Source organism: Salvelinus alpinus, chromosome 23 (genome assembly GCF_045679555.1).
Source record: "Salvelinus alpinus chromosome 23, SLU_Salpinus.1, whole genome shotgun sequence".
Classification (NCBI taxonomy): domain Eukaryota; kingdom Metazoa; phylum Chordata; class Actinopteri; order Salmoniformes; family Salmonidae; genus Salvelinus; species Salvelinus alpinus.
In genome coordinates, this window is record NC_092108.1 from 12885924 (window position 1) to 12897300 (window position 11377).

An 11377-nucleotide genomic window follows, 5' to 3' on the forward strand; every position below is an offset into this window, starting at 1 on the left:
CAAAATGGCTGCCAGTTCATTCTATGGTCAACTCCAATTGATACTGTATTCCCTGTAATTGTAATTGTGATTAGAATTTCATTAACCTTCCTGAATTGAAATAATTGATCCCAACCCTGGAGTGTATCACCTGATTTTTGTCTCTTCTCAACCGTCCATAGGAAGATACCAATGCCTTCACCGAATGTGTGGCTAAATGTTTGTGCAATGCAACATCGGCCCTATTTCCACTTAAGAAAAATAAGAGGGGGCTTGACAGAAGAGGTCTTGGTCTCCTGCGTGATGAAACCCATGCCAACCAGGGTGCACCTGCTGCTTGAGTTCTAAACCTCTCAGATGTTCTCTCTCTCTCTTCCATCCTCTCTGTCTCTGTATGAAGTGAGGTCTAAACCTCTCAGATGTTCCTTCTCTCTTCCATCCTCTCTGTCTCTGTATGAAGTGACGTCTAAACCTCTCAGATGTTCTCTCTCTCTTCCATCCTCTCTGTCTCTGTATGAAGTGAGGTCTAAACCTCTCAGATGTTCTCTCTCTCTTCCATCCTCTCTGTCTCTGTATGAAGTGAGGTCTAAACCTCTCAGATGTTCCCTCTCTCTTCCATCCTCTCTGTCTCTGTATGAAGTGAGGTCTAAACCTCTCAGATGTTCTCTCTCTCTCCCATCCTCTCTGTCTCTGTATGAAGTGAGTTCTAAACCTCTCAGATGTTCTCTCTCTCTTCCATCCTCTCTGTCTCTGTATGAAGTGAGGTCTAAACCTCTCAGATGTTCTCTCTCTCTTCCATCCTCTCTGTCTCTGTATGAAGTGAGGTCTAAACCTCTCAGATGTTCCCTCTCTCTTCCATCCTCTCTGTATGAAGTGAGGTCTTAATAATAATAAAACATGAGCAAGAATTCTGTTTCCTGTCTGTTTTATTGTCTGTTGACTGCATCCACATCCATGTTTTAGAGTGAGACGGTACACTGCTGAGAGAAGCAGAATATATTAAGACTTTACTTTAGGGTAGAATCTACCCTGAGCAAGGCAGTTAATCCACTGTTCCCCGGGTGCCGAAGATGTGGCTGTCGATTTAAGGCAGCCCTCCGCACCTCTGATTCAGAGGGGTTGGGTTAAATGCTGACGACACATTTCAGTTGAATGCATTCAGTTGTACAACTGACTAGGTATCCCCCTTTCCCTTTCCCTTACACATAGTTTATAATGGGTTTGTCAATGAACTGTTAACATTTTAGAAATAAGGGGTTATCCAGTGTTACTAAGATTATGGTCACACAATTTCAGTTGTGAATTTAGAAAGGTTAACATAGTAATGTATTGTTAATATGGTGTTTCTATAGAAATTGAATCGACTAAATCTGACTGGATAATATTTATATGGGTCCTGGACTTTCTGACGGGCCGCCCCCAGGTGGTGAAGGTAGGAAACAACATCTCCACTTCGCTGATCCTCAACACTGGGGCCCCACAAGCATGTGTACTTAGCCCTCTCCTGTACTCTCTGCTCACCCATGACTGCGTGGCCATGCACGCCTCCAAGTCAATCATCAAGTTTGCAGACGAAACAACAGTAGTGGACTTGATTACCAACAACGACGAGACCGCCTACAGGGAGGAGGTGAGGGCACTCGGAGTGTGGTGTCAGGAAAACAACCATTCAATCAACGTCAACAAAAAAAGGAGATGATTGTGGACTTCAGGAAACAGAAGAGGGAGCACCCCCCTATCCACATCGACGGGACAGTAGTGGAGAAGGTGGAAAGTTTTAAGTTCCTCGGCGTACAAATCACGGACAAACTGAAATGGTCCACCCACACAGAGCGGTTGAAGAAGGCGCAACTGCACTCAGGAGGCTGAAATGTGGTTTGTCACCTAAAACCCTCTCAAACTTTACAGATGCAATCGAGAGCACCCTGTCGGGCTGTACACAGGAGGCTGAAGAAATGTGGTTTGTCACCTAAAACCCTCTCAAACTTTTACAGATGCACAATCGAGAGCATCCTGTCGGGCTGTATCACCGCCTGTTACGGCAACTGCACCACCCACAACCGCAAGGCTCTCCAGAGGGTAGTGAGGTCTGCACAACGCATCACCGGGGGCAAACTACCTGCCCTCCAGGACACCTACAGCACCCGATGTCACAGGAAGGCCAAAAAGATCATCAAGGACAACAACCACCCGAGCCACTGCCTGTTCACCCCGCTATCATCCAGAAGGCGAGGTCAGTACGGGTGTATCAAAGCTGGGACCGAGAGACTGAAAAACGGCTTCTATCTCAAGGCCGTCAGACTGTTAAATAGCAATCACTAACACAGAGAGGCTGCTGCCTGCATACAGGATTGGAATCATTGGCAACTTTGAAAAATGGAACACTAGTCACTTTAATAATGTCACTTTAATAATATTAACATATCTCGCATTACTCATTACTCATCTCATATGTATATACTGTATTTTATACCATCTATTTCTTCTTGCCTGTGCCGCTCGGTCATCGCTCATCCATATATTTATATGTACATATTCTTATTCATTCCTTTACTTAGATTTGTGTGTGTCAGGAAGTTGTTGGGGAATTGTTAGATCACTTGTTAGATATTACTGCTCTGTCGAAACTAGAAGCACAAGCATTTCGCTACACTCACATTAACATCTGCTAACCATGTGTATGTGACCAATATACTTGGATTTGATTTGATTTAATGATTATCGCTGATGTAGTAGTTGAATCCCAACACTAGATGGCAGACGATGTACAACATAACAACCGTTGGACTACTCTAGTGTGTTACAGTAGCCTACTTATCTTTGTCTAGAATAGACTAGTATCCACCTAGAGTGTATTGACCCACCGGTGGGTCAGTCTGAGTAACATAATAAAAACATCCTCATCAAAATCTCTCAGTTTAAACTAGACATGTCTGTTTTTTGCGTGGACTCTGTCGTAATCTACCGTATCCGCCTATGGCGGCCTTCAGCATCTGCGGTGGAAGGTGGCTGAGCTACAGCGGTGTTTGTCAGACCATGAGGCATCCCAAAAATCGGTCTTCTCATGAAAACGTCTGTACAGTGCATTAGGAAAGTATTCAGACCCCTTGACTTTTTCCAAATTGTGTCACTTTACAGCCCTGTTCTAAAATGGATTAAATGAAAAAAATCTTCATCAATCTACACACAATACTCCATAATGAAAAAGCACATTTTTTTTTTCTAAATGTATATTAAAAAGAAAAAAATTATTTACATAAGTATTCAGACCCTTTGGTACTACAAACATTCTGCAGCGTTGAAGGTCCCCAAGAACACGGTGGCCTCCATCATTGTTAAATGGAAGAAGTTTTGTCATTTTGGGGTGTTGTGTGTAGATTGTTGAGGACAAAAAACAATTTAATACATTTTAGAATAAGGCTGTAACGTAACAAAATGTGGAAAAAGTCAAGGGGTCTGAATACTTTCCAAAGACACTGTATATATATATTTATACCTAAAGGGGTCCTACAATTCCAAATGAAATGAAATGAAATAGCTAAATGATCCATGGTATCACCATCTTAAAACAATTCCATATGTCAGCTTAGAACCCCTCCTCCCCCTTAACGACTTAGACTTTTAAGAATGAGTGTATTACATTAGCCTCATATCTTGACCAATGGAAAACTATATGAAAACTATTTCCATGACCTAATTCTGATTCTTAAAAAAAAAGATTTAACCTTTATTTAACTTGGCAAGTCAGTTAAGAACAAATTCTTATTTACAATGACGACCTACCAAAAGGCAAAAGGCCTCCTGCGGGGCTGGGATTAAAAATGAGTTATTTAAAAATATAGGACAAAACACACATCACAACAAGAGAGACAGCACAACACTACATAAAGAGAGACCTTAGACGACAACATAGCAAGGCAGCAACACTTGACAACACAGCATGGTAGCAACACAACATGACAACAACATGGTAGCAACACAACATGGCAGCAGCACAACATGGTAGCAGCACAAAACAGGGTACAAACATTATTGGGCACAGACAACAGCACAAGGGCAAGAAGGTAGAGACAACAATACATCACGCAAAGCAGCCACAATTGTCAGTAAGAGTGTCCATGATTGAGTCTTTGAATGAAGAGATGGAGATAAAACTGTCCAGTTTGAGTGTTTGTTGCAGCTCGTTCCAGTCTCTAGCCGCAGCGAACTGAAAAGACGTGCAACCCAGGGATGTGTGTGCTTTGGGGACCTATAACAGAATGTGACTGGCAGAACGTGTGTTATATGTGGAGGATGAGGGCTGCGTAGATATCTCAGATAGGGGAGAGTGAGGCCTTAGAGGGTTTATAAATAAGCAACAACGGGTATACAGAGATGACCAGTTTACAGAAGAGTATAGAGTGCAGTGATGTGTCCTATAAGGAGCATTGGTAGCAAATCTGATGGCCGAATGGTAAAGAACATCTAGCCGCTCGAGAGCACCCTTACCAGCCGATCTGTAAATTACGTGTCCATAATCTAGCATGGGTAGGATGGTCATCTGAATCAGGGTTAGTTTGGCAGCTGGGGTGAAAGAGGAGCAATTACGATAGAGGAAACCAAGTATAGATTTAACTTTAGCCTGCAGGTTTGATATGTGCTGAAAGAAGGACGGTGTACATTCTAGCCATACTCCCAAGTACTTGTATGAGGTGACTACCTCAGGCTCTATACCCTCAGGGGTAGTAATCACACCTGTGGGGAGAGGAGTATTGTCACACCCTGACCGTAGAGAGCTTTTTATGTCTCTTTTTGGTTTGGTCAGGGTGTGATTTGAGTGGGCATTCTATGGTCAATGATTTTGTATTTCTATGTGTTGGGCCGGGTGTGGTTCTCAATCAGGGACAGCTGTCTATCGTTGTCTCTGATTGAGAACCATACTTAGGTAGCCTTTTTCCCACCTGTATTTGTGGGTAGTTGTCCATGTTTAGTTGTCTGTGAGCACTACATTGGCTTCACGTTTAGTTTGGATGTTTATTGTTTTGTTGGCGACATCGTTAATTAAAGAAGTATGTACGCTCACAATGCTGCGCTTTGGTCCACTGTTTCCACCTTAGACGATCGTGACAGGTATTCTTCTTACCAAACCTACCAAACCACATGACCTTTATTTTGGAGGTGTTCAGAACAATGTTAAGGGCAGAGAAAGATTGTTGGAAACAAAGAAAGCTTTGATGTAGAATGTTTAACACAAGCTACGGGGAGGGGACAGCTGAGTATAAGAATGTATCATCTGCATATAAATGTATGAGAGAGCTTCCTACTGCCTGAGCTATGTTGCTGATGTAAATTGAGAAGAACGTGGGGCTTAGGATCGAGCCTTGGGGTACACCCTTGGTGACATGCAGTGGCTGAGACAGCAGATGTTCTGACTTTATACAGTGCACTCTTTGAGAGAGGTAGTTAGCAAACCAGGCCAAAGACTGCTCAAAGACACCAATACTCCTTATCCGGCCCACAAGAATGGAATGGTCTACCGTATCAAAAGCTTAGGCAAAGTCAATGAAATAGCAGCACAGCATTTCTTAGAATCAAGGGCAATGGTGATAATTTAGGACCCTTAAGGTTGCAGTGACACATCCATAACCTGAGCGGAAACCAGATTGCATATCAGAGAGAATATTATAGACATCAAGGAAGTCAGTCAGTTGATTATTGACAAGTTTTTCCAACACTTTTGAGAAACAGGGAAAAATAGAAATTCTATCTCTACCCCTGACACATACCTTCCTGTATCCAATACAGTAGCCTACCAGTCGACAAGATGGAGTTATGACTGTATTGGTAAAACCACCATACAGCCTTATTAATTAGATGTTTTAGATCATCACTGTATGTCTCATAAATGTCTGTGTGTCATTTATTTCCCTGAGCCTCCTTTTGCCATTGAAATGTTCAGTCTGATCGTGTGGGTGTCTTGATACAACTTTAAATATAATTACATATACAGCCCTGATTGGTTGATAGGATCCTATAGACTCTAGAGCCTACCCCATTTATCCCTTCAAAGTAAGAAGAAACATATGCAAATAAAATTACTGATCATTGGTCAGAATAATCAGATCAGATTGTGATGTCATGATGTGGGCCAAAAACCCCATCCCACCTGAACAGGCTGAAATTCCAGATGTTTTAATTCCCTGTACATTCCACATACAGGGTCTGACAGTACAGGGAAGACAGCCTTCCTCTCTCCACATACAGAGCCTGATGTTACAGAGAACACATCCTTCCTCTCCCCACATACAGGGCCTGATGTTACAGGGAAGACAGCCTTCCTCTCTCTATATACAGGGCCTGACAGGACAGCGAAGACAGCCTTCCTCTCTCCACATACAGGGCCTGACAGGACAGGGAAGACAGCCTTCCTCTCTCCACATACAGGGCCTGACAGGACAGCGAAGACAGCCTTCCTCTCTCTACATACAGGGCCTGACAGGACAGGGAAGACAGCCTTCCTCTCTCTATATACAGGGTCTGACAGGACAGGGAAGACAGCCTTCCTCTCTCCACATACAGGGCCTGACAGGACAGCGAAGACAGCCTTCCTCTCTCTACATACAGGGCCTGACAGGACAGGGAAGACAGCCTTCCTCTCTCCAGAATCCAAGATGGCGTAGCAGTGTAGACGTGTATTTTTTAGTGCTCTCGTGCACATTGTATTTTTTCGTACTTCTTGTATATATATTTTTTTTTTTTTTCTATCTCTTTTCGATTTTCAATTCGATTATACCTTCCGGTAACCTACCTCACCCAATGTGGTACGGAATCGCTATCATTTTTTATCTTTGGAACACATCCACGAACCCCCAGTAGCTAACCAGCTACAAGCTACCAGCTACAAGCTACTTAGCCATTTTTAACCGATGCTAGCAGCTTTTACCGTTGGAACTGTGGAACACATTCAAGAACCCCCAGTAGCTAACCAGCTACAAGCTACCAGCTACAAGCTACTTAGCCATTTTTAACCGATGCTAGCAGCTTTTACTTTCGGCACAGACACCAGCCCTGTTATTAGCCTGGATATTACTCACCAATTTAACAGCATCGGACTGTCTCTCGACAACAACGCCGGATCCCTGCCGTAATCCCTGAGCCACTACTTCTGATCCTCACAGCTAGCCTGCAGCTAACGCAGCTAGCACAGCTAGTGCCACTGCTACGAAGCTAGCATCAGTTAGCAAACACAATTCTACAATCACAACCTCTCTCTCGCCATCCGGCCTGGATTCTCTGTCGACACGTCCACATCTGGTCTGCAGACGAATACCCCATCCGCTGTACCCTCAACCGGCCTCCGTCTGAGCAGACCCCCTTCGTCTGAGCAGACTCACCCCCCCGGGCTACTAACTTTAAACACACGTGCTAGCTTAGCGGCGACTTCCCTGCTCCATCTACGGCTGCCCCCTGGACACTATGATCACCTGGCTACATAGCTGATGCCTGCCGGACTGTCCATTAATTTACGGTACTCCATTCTGTTTACTTGTGTTTTATCTGTCGGCTCTGTGTTTTAACTCAGGCTCTGTGTGTAGTTAATCCGACCCTCTCTGCCTAGTCGTCGCCATTTTTACCTGCTGTTGCTGTGTTAGCTGACTAGCTGCTGTTATCTCACCTGTTGTTTTAGCTAGCTCTCCCAATCAAGACCTGCAATCACTTTATGCCTTACTGTATGTCTCTGCCAAATATCAATATGCCTTGTATACTGTTGTTCAGGCTAGTTATCATAGTTATCATTGTTTTGGTTTGCAATGGACCCCGTAGTTCCACTCTCCGTACCTCTGATACCCCCTTCGTCCCACCTCCCACACATGCGGTGACCTCACCCATTGAGACCAGCATGTCCAGAGATACAACCTCTCTTATCATCACCCAGTGCCTGGGCTTGCCTCCGCTGTACCCGTGCCCCACCATACCCCTGTCTGCACATTATGCCCAGAATCTATTCTACCACGGCCATAAATCTGCTCCTTTTATTCCTTGTCTCCAACGCTCTAGGCGACCAGTTTTGATAGCCTTTAGCCGCACCCTCATCCTACTACTCCTCTGTTCCTCGGGTGATGTGGAGGTTAACCCAGGCCCTGCATGTCCCCAGGCACCCTCATTTGTTGACTTCTGTGATCGAAAAAGCCTTGGCCTCATGCATGTCAACATCAGAAGCCTCCTCCCTAAGTTTGTCTTACTCACCGCTTTAGCACACTCTGCCAACCCTGATGTCCTTGCCGTGTCTGAATCCTGGCTTAGGAAGGCCACCAAAAATTCTGAGATTTCCATACCCAACTATAACACTTTCCGTCAAGATAGAACTGCCAAAGGGGGAGGAGTTGCAATCTACTGCAGAGATAGCCTGCAAAGTTCTGTCATACTTTCCAGGTCTATGCCCAAACAGTTCGAACTTCTAATTTTAAAAATTAATCTCTCCAGAAATAAGTCTCTCACTGTTGCCGCCTGCTACCGACCCCCCTCAGCTCCCAGCTGTGCCCTGGACACCATCTGTGAATTGATCGCTCCCCATGTAGCTTCAGAGTTTGTTCTGTTAGGTGACCTAAACTGGGATATGCTTAACACCCCGGCAGTCCTACAATCTAAGCTAGATGCCCTCAATCTCACACAAATCATCAAGGAACCTACCAGGTACAACCCTAAATCCGTCAGCATGGGCACCCTAATAGACATTATCCTGACCAACCTGCCCTCCAAATACACCGCTGCTGTCTTCAATCAAGATCTCAGCGATCACTGCCTCATTGCCTGTATCCGCTGCGGGTCCGCGGTCAAACGACCACCCCTCATCACTATCAAACGCTCCCTAAAACACTTCTGCGAGCAGGCCTTTCTAATCGACCTGGCCCGGGTACCCTGGATGGATATTGACCTCATCCCGTCAGTTGAGGATGCCTGGTCATTCTTTAAAAGTTACTTCCTCACCATATTAGACAAGCATGCTCCGTTCAAAAAATGCAGAACTAAGAACAGATATAGCCCTTGGTTCACTCCAGACCTGACTGCCCTCGACCAGCACAAAAACATCCTGTGGCGAACTGCAATAGCATCGAAGAGCCCACGCGATATGCAACTGTTCAGGGAAGTCAGGAACCAATACACGCAGTCAGTCAGGAAAGCAAAGGCCAGCTTTTTCAAGCAGAAATTTGCATCCTGTAGCTCTAACTCCAAAAAGTTCTGGGATACTGTAAAGTCCATGGAGAACAAGAGCACCTCCTCCCAGCTGCCCACTGCACTGAGGCTAGGTAACACGGTCACCACCGATAAATCCGTGATGATCGAAGACTTCAACAAGCATTTCTCAATGGCTGGCCATGCCTTCCTCCTGGCGACTCCAACCTTGGCCAACAGCCCCCCCCCCCCCCCCCCCCCCCCCCCGCTGCTACTCGCCCAAGCCTCCCCAGCTTCTCCTTTACCCAAATCCAGATAGCAGATGTTCTGAAAGAGCTGGAAAACCTGGACCCATACAAATCAGCTGGGCTTGACAATCTGGACCCCCTATTTCTGAAACTGTCCGCCGCCATTGTCGCACCCCCTATTACCAGCCTGTTCAACCTCTCCTTCGTATCATCTGAGATCCCCAAGGATTGGAAAGCTGCCGCGGTCATCCCCCTCTTCAAAGGGGGAGACACCCTGGACCCAAACTGTTACAGACCTATATCCATCCTGCCCTGCCTATCTAAGGTCTTCGAAAGCCAAGTCAACAAACAGATCACTGACCATCTCGAATCCCACCGTACCTTCTCCGCTGTGCAATCCGGTTTCCGAGCCGGTCACGGGTGCACTTCAGCCACGCTCAAGGTACTAAATGATATCATAACCGGCATCGATAAAAGACAGTACTGTGCTGCCGTCTTCATCGACCTGGCAAAGGCTTTCGACTCTGTCAATCACCATATTCTTATCGGCAGACTCAGTAGCCTCGGTTTTTCTAATGACTGCCTTGCCTGGTTCACCAACTACTTTGCAGACAGAGTTCAGTGCGTCAAATCGGAAGGCATGCTGTCCGGTCCTCTGGCAGTCTCTATGGGGGTACCACAGGGTTCAATTCTCGGGCCGACTCTTTTCTCTGTATATATCAATGATGTTGCTCTTGCTGCGGGCGATTCCCTGATCCACCTCTACGCAGACGACACCATTCTGTATACTTCTGGCCCTTCTTTGGACACTGTGATAACCAACCTCCAAACGAGCTTCAATGCCATTCAACACTCCTTCCGTGGCCTCCAACTGCTCTTAAACGCTAGTAAAACCAAATGCATGCTCTTCAACCGTTCGCTGCCTGCACCCGCACGCCCGACTAGCATCACCACCCTGGACGGTTCTGACCTAGAATATGTGGACATCTATAAGTACCTAGGTGTCTGGCTAGACTGCAAACTCTCCTTCCAGACTCATATCACACATCTCCAATCCAAAATCAGATCTAGAGTCGGCTTTCTATTTCGCAACAGAGCCTCCTTCACTCACGCCGCCAAACTCACCCTAGTGAAACTGACTATCCTACCGATCCTCGACTTCGGCGATGTCATCTACAAAATGGCTTCCAATACTCTACTCAGCAAACTGGATGCAGTTTATCACAGTGCCATCCGTTTTGTTACTAAAGCACCTTATTCGACCCACCACTGCGACCTGTATGCCCTAGTCGGCTGGCCCTCGCTACATGTTCGCCGTCAGACCCACTGGCTCCAGGTCATCTACAAGGCTATGCTAGGTAAAGTGCCGCCTTATCTCAGTTCACTGGTCACGATGGCTACACCCACCCGTAGCACGCGCTCTAGCAGGTGTATCTCACTGATCATCCCTAAAGCCAAAACCTCATTTGGACGCCTTTCCTTCCAGTTCTCTGCTGCCTGCGACTGGAACGAATTGCAAAAATCTCTGAAGTTGGAGACTTTTATCTCCCTCAACAACTTTAAACATCTGCTATCCGAGCAGCTAACCGATCGCTGCAGCTGTACATAGTCCATCGGTATATAGCCCACCCAATTTACCTACCTCACCCTCCCCATACTGCTTTTATTTCCTTTTCTGCTTTTTTTTGCACACCAGTATCTCTACTTGCACATGATCATCTGATGATTTACCACTCCAGTGTTAATCTGCTAAATTGTAATTATCTGATTTATTGCCTACCTCCTCATGCCTTTTGCACACATTGTATATAGATTCTCTTTTTTTCTTTTTTTCTACCATGTTATTGACTTGTTTATTGTTTACTCCATGTGTAACTCTGTGTTGTTGTCTGTTCACACTGCTATGCTTTATCTTGGCCAGGTCGCAGTTGCAAATGAGAACTTGTTCTCAACTAGCCTACCTGGTTAAATAAAGGTGAAAAAAAATAAAAAAAATA